The sequence below is a fragment of the Mastomys coucha genome, unplaced genomic scaffold (assembly GCF_008632895.1).
Source record: "Mastomys coucha isolate ucsf_1 unplaced genomic scaffold, UCSF_Mcou_1 pScaffold14, whole genome shotgun sequence".
Taxonomy (NCBI): Eukaryota; Metazoa; Chordata; class Mammalia; order Rodentia; family Muridae; genus Mastomys; species Mastomys coucha.
This window is the reverse complement of record NW_022196896.1, coordinates 71,016,587-71,037,477: the sequence shown is the minus strand read 5'-3', so window position 1 is coordinate 71,037,477 and position 20,891 is coordinate 71,016,587. Positions and strand designations below refer to the sequence as shown.

The 20,891-nt window shown below is 42.9% G+C and overlaps 1 protein-coding gene across 1 annotated transcript in view; it reads left to right on the top strand.

The window, feature by feature from the left end:
* Positions 1-226: 226 nt before the first annotated feature.
* Fhl2 (four and a half LIM domains 2) overlaps positions 227-20,891 on the top strand; it is a 75,256-nt gene continuing 54,591 nt past the window's right edge. Inside the window, exon 1 of the mRNA XM_031367355.1 lies at positions 227-335. The gene's annotated coding sequence lies outside the window, so the exon portion shown is untranslated. The remainder of the gene's footprint in view (positions 336-20,891) is intronic.

Sequence of the window (20,891 nt, the reverse complement as noted above, 5' to 3'; positions counted from 1 at the left end):
CAGAATACATGTGAGTCCCGGGGTGGTTGTCCTTGGGACAGGTGGGTCAAATGAGGATGTGCACAGCAGTCCCTACCCAACTGGAGACTGAGACTCTCTGCATTTGGAGACCAAAAAAGGCTTGCAGGAGTCAGCATTGGGCTCTTATCTACTGGGCTGGGCCAGTGGACATGCCTTATTTATAACTCTGCTGACAAAAGCCCACAACATTAAAGCAATCCAATGAGGCACAGGGCCTGCCTGCACAGCGCTGGCCTATCTGCACAGCGCTGGTCCTCATCCCCAGTGGTCTGGTTACTGGTCAGAAGAAAGGGCTCTGACCTCTCACACCATAGGTAAGGATCTCATTTACTTTGTTTGTTTTGTTTTTGTTTCTTTGTTTCTTTGTCTCTTCACACCAGTCAATTCCAATGCACATTCAGGCCATCCATAGATGGCTTTATGCTCAGTACAAAGGGAGTGTCCTAGACCCAGGCAGGCGCTAGGACCTCAGGAACCCAGCTCCCCAAACAGCCACTTGGATGCTGAGAACAGCCTGGGTGCCTCCTCACCTTGACCTCTCTGGGTGGGAACCAGAACTAAAAACCAGAAGAGCTTTTAAAGAGAAAGCAAAGGAAGCAGAAAAATTCTAACATAAACACAAGATAGGGTCAAGCAGCAATGTACTCGAGCCCCCCCTTCCCTCCCCATCCCAGTATTTTCGGAAGGCCTGGGTGGAAAAGCCAATTACTGATGTGTCCGATTACTCTGGGAAAGCATGTTTATACAAGATGACTTCCATGCTAGGGCTGATAGTTTGAAAGTCCAGAGCTATTGTGTACTTTAAAGGAAATATGTGCTTATTTTACTATTTCTTGCAGCTAAGCTGGACTGGACTGAATAATGCTCTGGCAGATTGCATAATATTCTCAATATTGATCAAATGACACATATGGCAACTATATAGTATATATAAGGATCTCTTGCCAGACTCTATGTGATGAATTTAATCATAATTTAAAAAAAAAAATTCTCAACCCAGGTTTGTTTGTTTGTTTGTTTATAATTCTGAAGCGGAAACATAAAACCCAAACTTTAGGCTCATATAATCTTATCTCACAGGTACAGTTTACAGATTTTTTTGTTGTTGTTTTCTTGTTTCTCAGAGAATGTAAATTGGATTCTGTGTTATTATTAGGCTGATAATCAGTTGGACTGTGATTGAGCCAGGTACAGAGTGGGATTCACCCTATTCTACAAAAACCTTTGGTTTTCATTGAGCAGAGGACTAATCAGTTCAAATCATTACATTTTAGGAACTTTTTCTAATATTAAAAGAGACTAGGAGACTGGAGAAATGGCCTAGTGGTAAAGAGTGCTGGCTGTTCTTTTTGTTTGTTTGTTTGTTTTTCGAGACAGGGTTTCTCTGTGTAGCCCTGGCTGTCCTGGAACTCACTCTGTAGACCAGGCTGGCCTCGAACTCAGAAATCCGCCTGCCTCTGCCTCCCAAGTGCTGGGATTAAAGGTGTGCGCCACCACCGCCCGGCCTGTGCTGGCTGTTCTTAACTTGATCTCAGAGGTCATCTCACAACTATCTATAATCCACCTTTAGGGACCTAACACCCTCTTCTGGCCTCTGTAGATCAACATGTACACGGGTGTGTACACACAGAAAGAGATACATAATCACACACACACACACACACACACACAAAATCAATAATGAAATAAATGTTTTCCAAGAATGGCAAAGCTAGGGATCGAATCCAGGGTCTTGTGTATGCTGGGCAAACTTTCTATTATCAAGTTAGGCATGCCCTCCCTAGCCTTAAGAAAATATAATATAGAACGTCTACTAAGAGCTATGCATTCTCCCAAAGTAGGGTCCTCGGACTGTCCAGATCAAACCTGTTGTTAAGCAAGTTTTGAACTTGTACATTTTATCATTCTACTTAGTGCTTCCAAAACTTTCCCTCCAAGATTCTAGAACACTCTATACATTTCCTCAATTCCCAAGCCCAGAAGGTAGACACCTTTCTCTTCATCTCAAAATACTTAGTACTTGGCATAAAGTGACCCTGGTGCTGAGTTTAAGTCTTTTTCACACCAAAATAGGAGATAAAGCTATATTCTTAGTGTTTATAGTTCCCTTCGGTGTTTCTTTTTTCTTTTTTTTCTTTTATTGGATATTTTCTTTATTTACATTTCAAATGTTGTCACCTCTCCCGGTCTCCCCTCCATAAACCCCCCATCCCACTCCCCACCCCAGCCCCACCTCTATGAGGGTGCTCCCCCACCCATCCACACACTCCCGCCTTCCTGCCCTGGCATTCCCCTACACTGGGGCATCGAACGCCCACAGGATCAAGGGCTGCTCCTCCCACTGATATCCAACAAGGCCATCCTCTGCCACATGGAGCCATGTGTACTCTTTGGTTGGTGGTTTAGTCCCCGGGAGCTCTGGGGGATCTGACAGGTTGACACTGTTGCTTCTCCCATGGGGCTGCAAACCCCCTCAACTCCTTCAGTCCCTTCTCCAACTCCTCCATCAGGGATCTTGTGCTCAGTCCAATGGATGACTGCAAGCATCCACCACTATATTTGTCAGGCTCTGACAGAGCCTCTCAGGAGACAGTCATATCAGGCTCCAGTCAGCAAGCACTTCCCAGCATCCACAAGAGCATCTGGGTTTGGCGACTGTATATGGGATGGATCCCCAGGTGGGGCAGTCTCTGAATGCCTTTCCTTCAATCTCTGCTCCACACTTTGTCTCCATATTTCCTCCTGTGAATATTTTGTTCCCCCTCTAAGAAGCACTGAAGCATCCACACTTTAGTCTTCCTTCTTCTTGAGCTTCATATGGTCTGTGAATTGTATCTTGGGTATTCTGAGATTTGGGGCTAATATCCGCTAATCAGTGAGTGTGCATACCATGTGTCTTCTTTTGTGAATGGGTTACCTCACTCACGATGATATTTTCAAGTTCCATCCATTTGCCTGCAAGTTTCATGAAGTCATTGTTTTTAATAGCTGAGTAGTACTCCATTGTGTAAATGTACCACATTTTCTGTATCCATTCCTCTGTTGAGGGACATCTGGGTTCATCTGGGTTTTCAGCTTCTGGGTATTATAAGTATGGCTGCTATGAACATAATGGAACATGTGTTCTTATTAGATGTTGGAGCATCTTCTAGGTATATGTCCAGGAGTGGTATAGCTGGGTCATCAGGTAGTACTATGTCCAATTTTCTAAGGAACCACCAGACTGATTTCCAGCCTTTCATTTTTCTTAACTGTACAAATAATGTTTATTTGTCACAGAAAATACAGAGAAGCAGAAAGGGAAAATATAGGAAATTATGTGTGGTTCTAATGAGGATAACTGCTTTTTCACTTTAATGGTTATCTTGTCTCCTGATCTAATTTACCTTTGGCTTGTGTGTGAGTGCAATGTGATTGCATGTACATGTATGTGCATTCATGTGTGAAGTGCATGTGGGAGAGGTCCAAGCATGCACATATGTTTATGGAGGCCAGAGGCTGACATCAGGTTACTTCAATGATCACTCTGCACTTGAATGAAGAGTTCACCAATCCAGCTAATCTAGCCATCTTGCTCCAAGCACCCTGTGGTCCCCCCTCATCAGAACTGGGATTGTAGGCTGTTTGCTACATCTACCTGGCATTTACTCTGATGCTGGGGATCTGAATTCTGGTCCTCATGCTTCTACAACAAGTACTGTACCCACTGAACCATCGCCCCAGTCGCATTACTGCCTCTTGATTCTAGATATTCTTGCAAAGAGTAGTATAAACAAGGTTAATATAAACACAGTTTTAAAGGAGAAAAAGAGAACCCCAGCCCCTAGAATTGTATCTTCCTTCCACAATTAAGTAGTTTTGATTCATCTTAAAATATTAGTCATAATTTTAAAGGATTTGGTTTTATTTTAAAATTATAAAAACATACACTAACTATAAATATAATCAGGTTATATGGTAACCTATTTTTGTCTAATTTATGGTCCACATATTTTTACCATCTACTCAAAATCCAGTGTTTTGAAAACTGACTATTTCTATCTGACAGTACGATTCTTCTTAGTTCTTTTGTTAAAACACTGTAATAGTTGCACACATGGGGGAGTCGAATGTGTACCTGGAGATTTGGACAGACATTTTATTAGACTGTCTTACCCGGCTTCTCAGTGTAGTGGGTCTGGTGATTTCTGTGCTCTTGATACAACTTCTTGAGTCATGAGCAACTCTCCCATCCTGTGCCTTTATTAGCATATCCTCCCCTCCATCCTACAAACAAACAGAAACTATATTTTAAAAATTATCATCGTCATATGTACGTATGTGCCCACCGGCCACAGCATACCTGTGGAAAGCAGGAGGCAATGACTTGGACTCTGTCCTCTCTTTCCACTTGTACATGGACTCCAGGATTGGACTCACATTGTCAGGCCACACAAGCAAGCATACTTCCTTGCTAAGCCATCTAGCCAGCCTCACAAATTTATTTTGCTGATGTTTTTATTACCACTTATTAATCAGCAGCTCATCGCTTCCTCCCCATCATGTTAAACTGTGAGTGAAAACTAGAAAGGAACAAATAGAACCATGGGCAGCCTAATATGTAACAGATGTCCTTCGTAAATGGGGAATTTAAAAGTGAAAATTAGTAAAGATATATAGTTTAAATTTTTTTGGTGCTAGAAATCGAATAAGGGCTCTGCTATTTAATCTTTTTTCATCTAATTTTTAACTTCAAAGAGGGTTTTGCAATTTAGTGCTTCATTTGCATTTAAAAGACGCATTTCAAATAGAAGAGGAATGAAAATCATTTCAGCATGGGGTTTTTGTTACAATTTAAAAATAATACTCAAAGTCAAACCAAAAGAAAACCATACAGCCCAATAATATTAATACACCTGTATAAGTTTGGCTTCTGACGCTGAGGTGACCACCACCACAGGGAGGTCAGGGTTTATTTCTGCTTACAGCTTACAGTTATCAGAAAGGAAAAGTCCAGGCAGGAAATGAAGCCGAGACCAACGGGGACACTGCTTGCTCCTCACGTCTTCCTCAGCCTGTAGGATGCTAAGGTGGATTACTTACATCTGTGAACATGGCAGTGGGCAAAAGTGAGGACAATATGCAAAGCTGGAAACAAAAGCGATTTCTCAAAGGCCCAGGAAATTCTCTAAGTGTGTGTTTGAAGCCCACTGACTTAGGGAGAAGGGCTGGCTTGCTTCTTTTTGTTCTGACTGAGACCTTTCCTACACTCCATATTTTTTTTAAAGGAAATAAAGAAGTGTCTTGGTTCCCCAAAATAAAAATAGAAAGAGGAAAAAAAAGAGTTTAGAAAAGAACCTGCATTGGGATTGATTTAAATCGCACGTTTTACTTGAAGCCCTGCATTAGCTATGCCGTTGATGACTGACAATGCAGGCGGTTCTGGGCAGCCCTGCAATCTCGGTGGCTGGTGTGGCTGGAAGAACTTTTGGTCGGTAAATGCATTTTCCTGCCTGCAGCATCCACACAGAATCTCACATGTTCTCATGCGCACACGCATTATTTGTGTTTTATTATTCAGTTTGAACGTGAGGGAGAAGAGCCGTGGGCGCTGAGGTGTGTACTGGCCCAGACAACACCATTGTGAATTCAACACACAGATGTGCTTGTGCTCCATGTGGTGGCTCCCTGAGGAGCCCTGTTTGACCCTAGTGGATGCAGGAGGCATGGAAGCAGTGTGTGGGAAAGCAGGGAGAGTTAAGAGTCTAAACAGAAAGTGGGAATGGCAACCTCCTCTCCATGGCTTCTTCGTGGGCCCCAGCACCCCCTGGCGCTAGGGAAACCTGTATTTACCTTTCTCAGTCAGATTCAGAGCTGGCACAGTGACTCACCCAACAGCCTAGGAAATGTTTGTGGAACGAAACTTTGTGGTCAATACCTGCTTAAGAGTTCTAACTTTGTGGTCAATACCTGCTTAAGAGTTCTACGAGTGTTGAAAACCAAAGGAAGAGCGAGAAGTGTTCTCTTAGCTGCTGCAGTCTCCTCTTTTGTAATGGTGGCTGGCAATAGGCTTGATGTTCATTCCAGGACCCTTTTATACACAGTAAAAAGAACATTGCGCTTACAGAAAAGTTTTAAATGCTCTTTTATTGGGTACTGAATACTAATATTTGATGATTTGGTGCCTTTTAGTAGATTGTCTGACTTAGAATTCTCCACAGTGTGGTGTCAGTGTATTGGGTTGGGGGAGTGTTGCTGAATAAATTCCAAAGTCTGTGAGCTTCCTTTCTGAACAATCACCTAAACTTTTAGCCAGAGTCTTTTAATTAATTTTAGGAGACATGTTTCTGTCCCCCTTAAGAAACAAAACAAGCAGGTAAGACGGCATAGTTCTTATTTCAAAGCCGGTTTTTAATTACTTGAATGAGGGCTGATGATCAAGTGTTAGTCACTTCCAATCCTAGAGTCAGAAGACACAGGGCAATCAGCTAAAGAACAATACAACTATGACAACTGACAAAGCTAAGAGATTTGATACATACACAGACAACTTCATTTTAGGTGCCTTTTCCTTTGCAGGCGCAAATTCGTTGGCACTCAAATTAACCACCATTGGCAAGCATCCTAGAGGAGAAACCATTGTCCCAATCTCCACACCATTGTGTCAAACACACTTCCAGATGGAAAACCTCTGCGAGATGTAGGGAAGGGTTAAGAAGGGGCATGATGATTAAAACAGGGTTCTCAATAAGTCCAAGGCTTGGGAATTCACATTGCCAAGGTCAGCCTCATTCCCATGATGAGGCCTGGGTGGACGAATCCATAGGCAGTAGGCCTACTGTCTATCTAGCAAGAGCAGTAGATCCTCTTGTCTGGCTGCTGATCCACTGGGCAGGGCCTGATTCCTGCTCCAGGCAGGAGCAGCCAGACAGCCATGCAGGCCAGCATATACTCAGCCTGACCTCTAGCTTCCTTTACAAACCTATTTGTCACTTGGACTGGAACACAACCGTCCCCTCCTCAAACCCAAGAAAGCCTTCCCGAATCAATACATCCAGTATCTAACCACAGCCTACAGACTCCTACATGATCCAAGGGTCAAAAAAAAAATCTGTTTCCATCTGCATATTATCCCTCCACTTAGCCATCTCCAGTCACATTGACCTTCCCCCAACTGGGCCAATTATTTTCACACTTGCTGAAGCCTCTGGCACTCATGTACTTACCTGAGAATAACACATCTTCCTCTCTTCTCATTAAACCACATCTGAGACCCACCTCTTACCCCATCTAAAATACTTTCTAGTGCCTTCTCTGATGTATTTCTCTCTCTCAACTATATATATTCTATGTATTGCATGCTCAATAGTTATTGAAAAGTCACCTACCGATGGAAATGGGAGAACATGAACATTCATAGTTTCCATATAAATATATATATATGTTTTCTCTATATATTCTTTTTATATATACATATGTATATTCTCTCTCTCTCTCTCTCTCTCTATATATATATATATATATATATATATATATAGTCAAAGCATTATGTTAAACACCTGGAAATACTATATGTATATATACATGCATGAATGTGGCATATATTCAGCTATCCCTCAGTACACATAGAGAATTAGGTCCAGGACACCTTAGATTCTAAAATCTACAGATGTCCAAGTCCCTCAAGTAAAGTGGTGTAGCATTTATATGGAAATTATACATGTTCATGTTCTCCCATATCTATCTGTAGGTGACTTTTCAATAACTATTGAGTATGCAGATATGTAAATAAATGTAAATGTCATGTAAATAATGGTCTCACAACAGGTACTATTGTAATTCACGTGAGAAAATGCAGTGAAATCCAGTCAACTGGCACACAGCAGTGACTATATTACCTCCATGCTGTTTCGGCTCATCAGCATGAGTATGCTGCCTTAAATCTAAGTCTTTGTTTTATAGTTGTGAAGATGAGACACCTGTAGTGTGTCTCCCTGGGCTAAAATTAAAATCTAGGTGTGAGAACAGAGTACAAATCAGCTTCTGAAGGCTGTCTGTGTTTAGGGCTTGTTGCTTTTGCCTCCCTATCAAATTCTTCCTTTACATTGTCTTCTTGTGTCCATCTTTCACATGGTAAGGACCCTTAGGAGTGCAACAAAATGTGTGCATCTTAGGGAAATGGCTCTGGGACAGAACAGTGGCTTACACCTATCACACTGAGTAGTTATAAGAGAAGTAGGAAGCACTGGATTCTGGTCCAGGCTTACAATGAGATTCTGCACAGGGCACTTCATTCTTCTACCCTGCCTATTTGCGATGCAGGATGCCACAGATTCACAGTGAACTTTAAAAATGGACGTATCTCACCGAGGTGTTTTAAAATCATCAGTCTCACTGCATCCCCAAACATATGATTGAGACCACAGACATGTGATAAGTGTCAGTCTTGGGGAGAAATGAAAGCCCTGTTTGAAACGGGCTAAGCTCCCATTCATCAGAAACCAGGTGCTTTCACAGAATGCAGGGAGCAGGAGGTAGACTCTGATTGGAACCCAGTGCCAAGAAGATCAGGTGAGGTGAACCTCTTAACACCTGAGAGGAGCCAACAGAAAGGTTGACCTAGATCAGTGTTCTCCAGGGCACGCCAGGCCCAGATAGCCATGAAGAAAAGGTTGGCCAGAGTAGAAAGGCAGAAGCTCCAAGACCAAACTAGCAGGCAGGGCAGAACAAAATGATGAATAAGGACAAAGGGAAGGGTGGATACAGCCATGTGTCTGCAGCAGTTGAGTATGGCCCTATCTAGAGCAGGTGGTGACTGGTTCAAAAATCAAGCTGCAGGGAACTATGGAGCTTTCAATCCTGGAAGAATGGAAAGAGCCCATAATCTTCCAAGGTTAACAAAGGAGATGCCCTCCTGGAGGGAGGGAGGGTTAGGGAAGGAGGGAGGGAAGAAGGGAGAGAGGGAGAGAGAGGGGGGGGAAAGCAAAGACTCAAGCCTATTTAGGTCCAAAACACGATAAACATAAGGGGAGACCAGGGGTCAGAGGCATCAGTTGGCGGAACAGTGATATTCACAGTATGGCATTTGACTTTTCCTCTGAAAGCCAAATCTTGGATAAACTAGTAATTGTCAGGTTAACAGGAACGATACATAAGGCATTTATCTGAGTGTAGTTTTACATGACTTAAATGAATGAAAATGAGAACATGAGCCCTCCAAAGTATAGTTGAGGAGATGGTTTTTATTGTAGATATGAAGGAGAGTATGACCAGAGAGAGAGGGAGCGAGAGTAGCAGACTATACATGACCAGTAGACTGAACTAGGCCGTAAGAGGAGGGATATAGGGCAAGATAGATTAGAAAGGAAGAGAAGAGAGAGGAGCAAGAGAGATTGGAAGCCAAGAATGGAAGACCAAGGAAGTACTGAGCTGAAATGGCAGTTTTATATAGGAAAGAGAAGCTGGGGGAAGGGGAGGGAAGAGAAGGGAAAGGAAGAGAAGGAGAAGGGAAAGGAAGGGAGGGGAGGGGAGGGGAGGGAAGGAAAGCCCAGTCTCTGGGCTGGAAAGGTTTAGGATAGGGGGACAGGTTTGAGAAAAGTAGACAGAAACCCCTGAGTGAGCCTGGTGCTGCCAACATGCACTTTGGTATGCTAATAGGCACTTCAGTTAGCTATTTGTCTGGGATTTTCGGAGGTGGGGTGAGGTGGTGAGGGGAGGGGGTGTCTGACAATGAGATTCTTCAGATTAAAGAGCACAGGTCTAGGAAGAACAATCCATGTTCATGCTTGGGTTCAGTAAGGCAAGAGCTGGTGTTTAGAAATGTGACTGGGAAAAAGTGATGACCCAGTGGAAACAGACAAGTGGGAAACCCACAGGGCTGATTCCCATTGTTTGTGGCCTGCTGTGCAGCATTCTTTCCTCCCAGGTGTGAGGCAGGACCCTTCTGAACTAGAAGTCTGTAATCTACTCCCAGACAAGATAGATTAGAGAATCTCTTTGTGGCTGACTCTTAAATGAACAGGCAGGGGAGGTCTTGGGGAGAAGCTCCGTGGGGAAAGCCTTTGCCTCACACACATAAGAGCCTATGTTCTTGAATCTTCAGAAACCACAAAGACCTAGGCATGGCAGGCATTCAAACTGACTCTGTGATGAGAGATGGAAGGTGGAAATGTGAGACTCCCTGTGTGCTTTCAGATTAGCAACCTTAGTGTACGCGATGGCAAACAACAAAGAAACCCTGTCTCAAACAAGATGAAGGCCAGAACCCAGACCTCAACTTCATCTCAAACAAGATGAAGGCCCAACCAGAGGTTGTCCTTTGTGCTCCACACATGTACCATGGTACACAAATGACTGTATCACACGCGCACACACACACACACACACACACACACACACACACACACACACAGAGTAATTCAAATCTAATTCCTATAAACAGAAAAGCTAGAAGACACATTTTATATTTCATGACTGACTGGAGGGAAATAGGGCCGATTGTTCAGACTTCCATGGCCTGCCTATGGAAAAAAAAAATCTGGGTTTTATGTCTTGCTTAGAGGGAGGAGTGTCAGGAGGTCAGGAGATCAAGAGGTCGGATCAGGGAGGAACTTTGCTTCTGAGGTATTCATTTTGAACCATCATTTTCCTGAGTGTCAACATTCACCAACCCCTTGGCTCGCAAACCTGTCAGATAATTCCTTTCTAGACCTCACATAAGAAGCACAGGACTCTCCCCACACAAAAATATACAAAGTCTCCATGGCTGCAAGCGTCCTCTGGGCAGAAGGGACCAGGGGACTCTCAGCAAACTCTTGGATGACAAGGTATAATCATGAATGTTGGGAATGGGGGGTTGCACCCAGTTGGTTGCTCTATGTCCACTCCTTGCTTGATGTTTATATTGCAGTGTTAGAAAAGAGAGGTCATGGGCTATGTGTTTATGATAAGGAGATGTATGTATGTATATAGATGTATATTTCTCATCTTTCCCTACAAAGGATGGCCACAGCATTTACAAAATGTATTCCCAAGCTGAGGCTCCCTTGAGAGTTATTTAAATGTGCTTCAGAGTGGCATTTAGATCAGAGCAGTATAGTGACACTACCATAGGATCGTGGTGGAAGTAAAACAGACAAACAAACAAAATGGCTCACACTAAAGACTTTTACTGTACCTGTTCGGTATTTGTATATGCTTGAAGCCTGCCACGCTGTTGCAGTTGCCTATCCTACTCAGTAGAGTAATATACTGTAGAGAGCTACGGTAAGAAGCAATAGGTTGACCCTTCTAGCCTACACACGTAGGCAGCCACATCACCTAAGGTTAAAGAAGTACGTGCTTTGACCTGGCCCTGTTCACTTGCTCTTTTATGACATTGCCCTGAGTTAGAGGGCCTTTATCTCTGCTGTCCTCTCCAAAGGTTCATAAACACTCCTTCTTTACTTGAGTTTTCACAAAATGTTTGAACTTTTACAGTTTCCTGGCACATTAGGAGTCATGGTATTAGCATATCGATTCCGTGGATACAACCCAATGTATTCCAAATAGCAAAATGAAATACATTCGAAAAAAATAGAAAATCGGAAAGAGACCTCACCTTGAGAAGGAAGATTAAGAATTCTTTCACAGTAGTGTATTATAGCATTATTCCAGTGCCGTGTCTGTGGAAGGCACGGGTAGCTATGAACTGTCCTTTGGGTGCGGTTGTGCAGAGTTCCTGATCTCTGGCCTTAGACTGTATTGCTTGCTTGCTTGCTGCATTTGTCTGGATGGTTAGAGCGCCTTATCTAATAGTATGCATTCTCTCAAAAATCCTCCCTCTATGGATGGCAAGGGTTGAGAGAACTAACGAAGTGGCTTTCCAATTGTTCGGTTGTAGTGGGTTAAATGTGCTTGGCCTAGGGAGTGACACTATTTGGATGTGTGGCCTTGTTGGAGCAAGTGGGTGGCTGTGTAACCTTCCTCTAGCTGCCTGGAAACAGTCTGCTCCTGGCTTCCTTTCGATGAAGGCGTAGAACTCTCACCTTCTCCAGCAGCATGCTTGCCTGGACGCAGCCAGGCTCCCCACTGCATGATCACAATGGACTGAGCCTCAGAACCTGTAAAGCAGCCCCAGTTAAATGTTGTCCTTTAGAAGACTTGCCTCTAACTAACTATGGAGCAAAGACTGAAGGAAGGACAAGCCAGCCTAATATAGCTATCTCCTGAGAGGCTCTGACAGTACCTGACTAATACAGAAGTAGAGGCTCACAGCCATCCATTGAACTGAGTACACAGTCCCCAATGAAGGAGTTAGAGAAAGGACCCAAAGAGCTGAAGGGTTTGCAGCCCCTTAGGACAAACAATATGAACTAACTAGCACCCTCAGAGCTCCCAGGGATTAAACCACCAACCAAGGATTATACATGGTGGGACTGATTGTTTTGGCAGCATGTGTATAGTAGAGGATTGCAAAGTCAATCATCAATGGGAGGAGAGGCCCTTGGCCCAGTGAAGGTTCTGTGCCCCAGTGTAGGGGAATGCCAGGGCCAATAAGTGGGAAAGGGAGGAGTGGCAAGCATGGGGAGGGGGAGGCAATAGGGATTTGTTCTTGTTGTTTTTGTTTGTTTGTTTTTTGGAGGGGAAACTGGGAAAGGAGAAATCATATGACATGTAAATAAAGAAAATGTCTAATAAAAAATGTTTAATGAAAACCAAAAAAAAAAAAGTTGCCTCTCTGAATAAATAAATAAATAAATAAATAAATAAATAAATAAGAGTTGCCTTGGTCCTGGTGTCTCTTCACAGCAATGGAAACCCCAACTAAGACATCAGTTTTATCAATATATGTCTTTTTGGAAAAAAAAAAAAGAAATCAATACTGAAAACCTGGACTCCTTTCTGGAAGGTAACCATGGTAACCACAGAACCATGGGCGTGGAGCTCTATGAGAAGCTTAACTAGCTCCTGTGATGACTGCGACTGCAGCCTCTGTGGTCTCTGTGAAGCCTCTGTGGTCTCTCTGTGGGCAGCGCAGGCATAGGCTGGAGGTGGGGTGTGCAGAGTAGTTGCCTGTGTGCATTCTGTCCTAACCTGCTGCGGGCCACATTACGAGTAGAAAATACCCCAACTCAAGGCCAGACCTTAACTCTGATTTGTTGGAGGATCTGTGAGACTGCTCCTGCATCCGGCCTTTTCCTGTCCTGGGGCAGAAGGTTGATGGAGAAATCAGGCTTTCCCATCACTGGCCGCTTTCTTGACTGCGAATGAATGAGGGAGAGAAGGCAGGCACCGGGGTGCTGGTGTGGAGCAGCCTCAGCAGCCCTCTGAAGCTTGTCTAGACAGAGCAGAGTGCAAAGGTACTTGAGTAGACATGCCGTTTTCATCTCTGTCATGTGTTTTTCATTCCCATTTTGGTTCCTCTTGGCTCCCATTATGGAGCTTGATTAAGGTAGTAATATGGTTGCAGTTGGTTTTAGACTTCAACAATGACTACTGATTTATTTGTCTAGGTAGGCTAACAAGGACGGTAAGCGGCTAAGACAGAAAGCACATTGCCTTTCTAGAGATCTGGAAAAGTCCTTTCTTCCTCTTCTTTGTGGGAACAGAATCTGCTTGTAAAAGAGCCCAGGCAGCTTTGACTAATGCAAATGATCGAACTCAGCATCCAGTGGAGGCAGAGCTGGAGACCACAAAGTGTGCAGCCATTAGCCTGCTGCACAGGAAGCAGAATCTTTGAGCCAGAAAGAAAGATGTAAAGATAAGTATCCTTCCTCCAGTAAAAATAGGGTAACTTGCTCAGTCGCTAGAGCAACAGCCACAATAATAACAACAACAATAATAACAGTAACGACAACAACAATAAAGAATTGTTCACATATTAGTTAAAAATACTGAAATATTGTTAGGAGTAAAAAGTCTTGTGTGGTGGGCAGGACAGCTCAGTAGGTCCACACACATGCCACCAAGGACCCACGAGGAGAGAACTGAACCCTACAAGTTGTCTTCTGACCTCCACATATGCACTGTGGCAGGCACAGGCCTCCATGCATACACAGGAGAAGGGGGTGTGTTTTATTCTGGTGCCAAAGTCAGAGTCAACGTTTCCAGCAAGTCTTCCTCCCTGTCCTTCTATCTACATTTATCTACAGCACAGACAATTGTACTTGTAAGCTATCGATGGTAGGGCTTATGAAATAAGTTTTTGATGCCAAGTGGTTTCCCAGTAACGGAAGGTGACCTGTCTTCGTGATGGTACTTCGTGATGGTGCCTTTGGTGGTCTCTCTGCTTTTGGCTGTTCCTCAAATCTGAACGTGTCCCCAGATGGGAGGTGGCCTCAGGCATGCTGCAAAATCTAGAATATTCTCAATACCCTGGGGCCAATGTCAGGGATGGGAAGAGAGGACCTACTCCAAAGACCTGGTCCTTGATCACAGGGCCTGGATCAGGCTCAAAGCAAAGCAAACACCCTGCTTATTCCCAGAGTCACTCAGCTACTAGGGGAATGCTGCTGGATTTCTAGGTGCTTTGAGTTGTGGGGGAATAGATGAGCGACTTAATGTCTCTACACAGGGGGCTCTGTGGTGCATTTGCTCTGACTTCCTAATCTGCTGATAGGTGTGGTCTAACAGTTAAAATGCTAGCATAGAACCAGTAATTCTGTGGTGATTTTGGTATGAAACCCAATGGATTCATTCACAGCATACTGATATAGACAATGGATTCCTTAATTAATTAAATAAAGAGAGTGAGATCAACTTGAGCCATGTCAGGTGGTGGCACTTCCAACGGCAGGCAGTATTTATCTTTGATGTCTTGGATCTGGAACACTATCTACTCATATCTTCTTTTGAACAAACAAAATAACCAGAAAATTGGCTTTCGTACTCCTTGTGATTCTAAGTAGCTTGCAGTTTGCTCTGTAGATCATGTCTTGTTTAGAGCTATAATCCTGAAATCGAAAGAAAAATCAAAACAAAGGAAATTATAAATCAGAAAGAAGATGTTTGCCTTTTGTGTGACCCCTCCTTTCCATAACTCCTTCATCTCGCCATAGTTTTATCTTATCTGAGAAAGATCAAGTCTTTTCCCACGGACCTCTACTGTTTCGGCCATAAGACATTGACCTCTAAGCCCAGTCCGCCACACACTTGGAAAAGCCAGGAAGTGATGAGAGTTCATAGGGGAAGCAATCCCTGTCATCCTCACTACAGCAGATGGGAGCCAGAACAAACTCAGAGCCAAAACATTAACATGTTAACCGTTAGCCAAACATGTTACCGTTCCAAGCTAACTATCCTAAGCCAAGCTGCAGTTTCCCTGTGACTTCTGCTTTCTGATGCCCATGTTACTATCAAGCAAGTAAGGTGTTGAGGAACTTGCAGCCTGAATCTGGGAGAGTGGCCTCCATTGTAATTTCTCTCTGGCAACCTCTCTGTTGCTTTGCCCTCACATACAACTACAGGACCCAAAGAGAAACAAAAGGCTAATGGAAGTTTAAAAAAAAGAATACTACCAATATTAATTCCAGTGTAAGCATAGTGAGGGAATCAAGACAATCAAGACATATTTTTGGTTAAATCAAAGAAATAAACCAGGAAAATGAAACTTTAGGACAAGGAATCCCTGACAACAAGGATTCTGCTTTATGATCCCAGAATATACTGTGCTTTCAACATCATTGATACAACTGAATTTGGCAGTTCTGACATCAGTGTAATGATGTTAATTTCAGATAAATTTGTCTCCTGAATGAGAGTGGAGTTTATTTTCTTCCCTTAGGCATTTGGCTTTCTGTAGAGCATATATCTACAGGAGGTTAGTTCCATACCCCCAGAATCTATGGACTTTCAGGTTCATTGGGAGAGTGCATGTCTGCACCTAACCCAGGCACGACTTCATATATGCTACCTCAGATATACCTGGCACAATGCCTATATATCACTTCCTACATGCAATGTGGTGCAATAATCTCTATGCAGCAAATTCAAGAGTTGCTTTTTGGAGCTTTCTAGGTTGATTGGAGTATTTCTTAGGCATGGTTAGTTGGATCCTTAGATGAAGAAGCCACGATTAGGGAAACCCAACTGTATCTTAACACCTATCTATCTTAACACCTACCATTCAATAACTAGGGACTGGACTGCTGGTCTTTAAACCCTAGTTCAAGAAAATGGGATGCTACTGTACAGCCATTTTCATTAGTACCAAATCAAGTCTATGAAGACTCTGCTTTGTGAAGAACTGCCCTGCCTCTGAAGAACTGGCTATTCCCCAGACTAGTGTCAAGCTGGTAATGCTAGATAGAAGAGATAGTCACTTTATTCCTACCAGATAGCTTTGTGCCCAGAAGGCCTGAATTTGTATGGAGTCTGACTCTAATCTGCACCTCTCCCTTAGTCTGGCTAAGGGGTTGAATATTCCCCCATCCCCCAAATTCGTGCTAAAGCTGGCACCTTTAATAACTCAGGGTGGAACCTCATTTTGATAACAGAACGGTTACAAATAAAATCAGTGACTAACAAGCATTCCTTTTCAGTATGAGGAGCATCCTAATAAAGGGGAATATTTTGGACAAGTCGAGTAGTATGTGAACAGGAAGACAAAGATCAAGGTGATGAGTCTACAAGACAAGGAAAGCCAACAATCACCAGTAACTCACCAAGAGCTAGCTGAGTCATGGGATGGATTTTTTTTGTCTATGGCCTTCAGAAGAGACAAGTCTACTGGTATCTTGATCTTGGACTTCTGGTCTCTATGGCTATAAGAAAACAAATCTGTGTTTAGGTTACCCAGTCTTGGGGTAGGGGTTGGGGGCAGACTAGTATGAAGGCCATCAGGTGGCTTGTCTCAAAGAATGGTAATGAATCCAAGCACTCAGTCCTGCTCTTGGAGAGTTGGCCAGTGCATCCTGGACCTCCCACTGATTACTGTGTGTGCCTCATAATGCTGTACTATAGGTATGAGAAAAAAAAAAAAAAAGAACCATTCTCTCCTAGCTCCCTGTTTTGCAGGTAAAGCCTACAAGTCAGACTAAGGAAACAGATTGCCAGGAGAAAAGACATCAAAATTGTATTTGCTGAGAATTTATTCTATTCTGCAGAAATGTTCACAGCAGAATGAAAAGACAAAGAAGGGGCCAGACTTTGGAATTTATAGCCTGTTTTAAAAACAACAACAAATTTATGGGTTTTTTCTTTTTTTTTTTTTTAAACAAAGAAATGGTGAACTGTGGGAGGGAAAATTAAAGGAAGAGAAGTTTGATGTACAGACCTCCAAGGTGCCCTGAGGGTTGTTTTCATGATACGGGAAGGAAGGAGGCACAAAGGGAAATTTATGTCTTGTTTTTACACAGATGAGGAGGAGTGGTAGAATGTTTCTGATTTTACTCCTTCTTAAATGTCTTAGGCTTGAAATAACTATTGTACCAGAGTTGTGATGCGCTGGGAATGATGGAACATTCTGGTCCTTTTTGGTGGCCTTTTACAGATCTGCATGCTTGCCTTCCTAATGTATAGAGACAGAAAAGCCTGCTGTGTAGGTGTGATCAATAAAATTAATAATACACTTCTCCTTGAAGATTATGCCAAAGACTTTGGATGGAAGCAGGAGAGAAAGGCAATATGAAACTGAGTATGTTTCCACACATTTTTTATATTCCGCATTCCAGTCTGTTATACAATATTGAGTTGTAAATGTGTTCCTTGACTTGGCTAGTCCAGCCAAGTGCAAAGCCTAGGCTGTGCTGTCACCCTAAAGTGTGTTCTGTCAGGGCAATTCTGCTGTGGAGGCACTCAGGTAGATAGAGGGCAGTGATTTTAAGAACTTTGCTTCGTTTACTTTTGTTTTGTCTTTGTATTCTATTTTTAGAACTATCTTTTCAGCTGACTCATTTCACTAACACATTCTGGTGTGATTTTTTTTTTCCACAGAGGCAATTTCTGTTCTTCTGATTCTGTCAGGGTGGGTATGTTGCATGCACTGCCTGGCATGAATCACCTTCATTCCATATAAAAGTGTTACCAAATTGCACTACCGCCAGGCATTATCTTCACTTTTTATTAGTACATGTTGAGTACATATGATGGATTTCATTATGACATTTTCATACACAGATTTCCCCATATTCATCCCCTTCCTTCCTTTCTTCCTTCCTTCCTTCCTTCCTTCCTTCCTTCCTTCCTTCCTTCCTTCCTTCTTTCCTTCCTTCCTTCCCTATCTATCTATCTATCTATCTATCTATCTATCTATCTATCTATCTATCTATCTATCTCTCTATCTCTCTATCTATCTATCTATCATCTATTGACATTCCAATATATTTTACTAGGGTCGATTACAGTGTTGTAATTGAGAAATTATTTACAGAATCACAGGTTCCTTGCTAATATATACAACACTGAAGAAAATTTCTCCCCCTTGCCCAGCCACCATTAAGTGTCTATAAATACTTGGGGAAGAGGTATTCCCCCTGAGCCTTTTCTGCCTAGCTATTATCATCTGCCTATAGGTTCTAGGGATTGGTGGGCTCAAGAACCCAGGGAAACAGGCCCAGTCTTATATTGATTTTGTCAATATCTCAACTGTTATGAATTCAAGAGTGTAAGAGCCATGTCATAATCTGAAGATAGAATTCTGCTTTACTTTTCCCCTTCCCTGGGCTCTTACATTCCTCGCAATCTTCCATGATATTCCTGGGCCCTTGAAGGGGTGATATAGACGTCCCATTTGTGGCTGAATATCCAACAATTCCTTAATCTCAGTACTTCGACTATGAGCAAGCTATGAGTTATTGCTGCCCTCTACAGAAAGGAGTTTCTCTTAAGGATGATGGTAGCACTAATCTCTTTGTATAAATATAGTTATTTAGGTAGCCATTTGATGGGCACATCATGTCCATTTAGCAAAGCAAAGGCAATAGCTTTTCCACTAGAGCCCATGATCTCCTCAGCCACAGGCTTTAGATTACCTTTACAGAGCCAGACCTGGATTCTCTCCTGTGGAGTGGGCCTAGAATTTAAAAGGAGAATTGGTTACCTCCAGTAGTAGTTTGTTGCCATTTCACCAGCAGGCACCTCTTACCTGGTACACCAGCAGCATAATATGCAGACTCCATAGCCTAGTAAGACTTCTGTGACAATTCTCTCCCAGGAGCCTATGCAGCACCATCTACCACTATGTAAACTAGTCAGAAGACTGGAAGCTTCCATTCTGGTTCCAGCTTGTCTTCTCTATGCCCTGCAACCAATGTATAAGATATCTTCAGTAATGGGGTCTTAGTATGTAGTTCTTATGAGCAACAAACAGCTCTGTGCATTTGCCATTGTGCAGTGTGTACTCAAAAGTGGACAGGCACTCTATGATCATGTATACAAGTAATAATGTTATCAATAACACTATTGTAGTGTCTGTGGGAACCTACATATGGCTTCTATCCATCATGGATGCTCTGCTCCACTCTTAAGATGCCTTTTTTTCTGATGAGTTTTTCTTGTGTCTTATTTCTATTGTTGTTGTTCTAAGGATGGAAGAACAGATGATCTCCTTCCCCCTCTTCCTCTCTCTCTTCCCCTGTCTCTTTTGTGAATATATACAGATTTCTGGTCCCTTGCCATTATCCACTAAACAATCTAGAGTATCACTATTGTAAAACATTTGTGTTGTATTCAGTATTATAAACCATCTGGGGGTGACTTAAAGTATATCCAAGGACACCCCCATGGTTTTATTGCAAATACTGTATACCATTTTATATAAAGTCCACTATCTGCAGATTTTGCTATCCTGAAGGGGTTCCTGGAGCCAATCCCCCTGTGATACTAAGAGATTACTCTGTGCACGTGCACACGCAATGGCTTACACTATTATGGCAGCTGACAAATCCAAGGTCAGCAAGTGAGTCAATAAGCGTACAGCCAAAGGGAGCCTTGAACCAGAGAAATGGGAACGGGAGCGTTGAGTTGGTAAGAGCGGGAAGGCTCAGGACACAGGAGCTGCTGAGTTCCTTTCAGCTAATGAGAAGTAAAAAACAATGATCCAGCCTAGAAATGTCAGGCAGCAAGAATTCTCTCCTCCTCTGGATAGGTCCCGCTTTGTTCTAGCCAGGCCCTAACTGGTTGAAGGACACTCATAAAATAAAAGCTAAACTGCTTCATTGGTCATGAAAATTCAAATGCTGTTATGTTTGAATATTAAATGTTTCCCCACTGGCTTGGGTGTTGAAAAAAAAAAGTCCCCATCAGAAAGCACTTTTGGAAAATGGCAGACATTTTAGGAGTTTGACCTAATGGAAGAAAGTTAGGCTGTTGGCAAGTGCCCATGAATGGCTCATTGAAGTCATGCTCTCTTTTTTCCAAATCTAGCTTCCTTTTTTTCTCATTGCTTCCTGGCCATCATGAGGTGAGCACCCTTCTTTTTCATATGCATCTGCCATAGGTCTCTGTCTCACCACAGATCCCAAGCAACACAACCAAGTGATCATGGACTGAATCCTTCGAAACTATGAGTCAAAATAAACCTCTTCTCGTTTTAAGTTGACCCTCTTGGTTATTCTGTCTCAGTATCAGAAAGCTGACTAGCCAAGTGTGGGCCTCACGCACAACTCCAGAATAAGGTTTGGCCAAATAGCTTGCTACACAATTCAATCAAGTCAACACACAAAACTGAGCACTGTAGATTCTTGGGTCTGGCTGAGGGCTCTGCCTGTGTTTCTATCTCTTTACACACATTGCACTTGCCACATATTTCCCCTCATCTTCTTAATTACTGTTAAACGTCCACTTCAGTCACACTGTGTACTTGAACCTAATATACCAACTGGATGATTTTTTTTGTCTTCTAAAAAATGGAACTCTGCCGGGCGGTGGTGGCGCACGCCTTTAATCCCAGCACTTGGGAGGCAGAGGCAGGC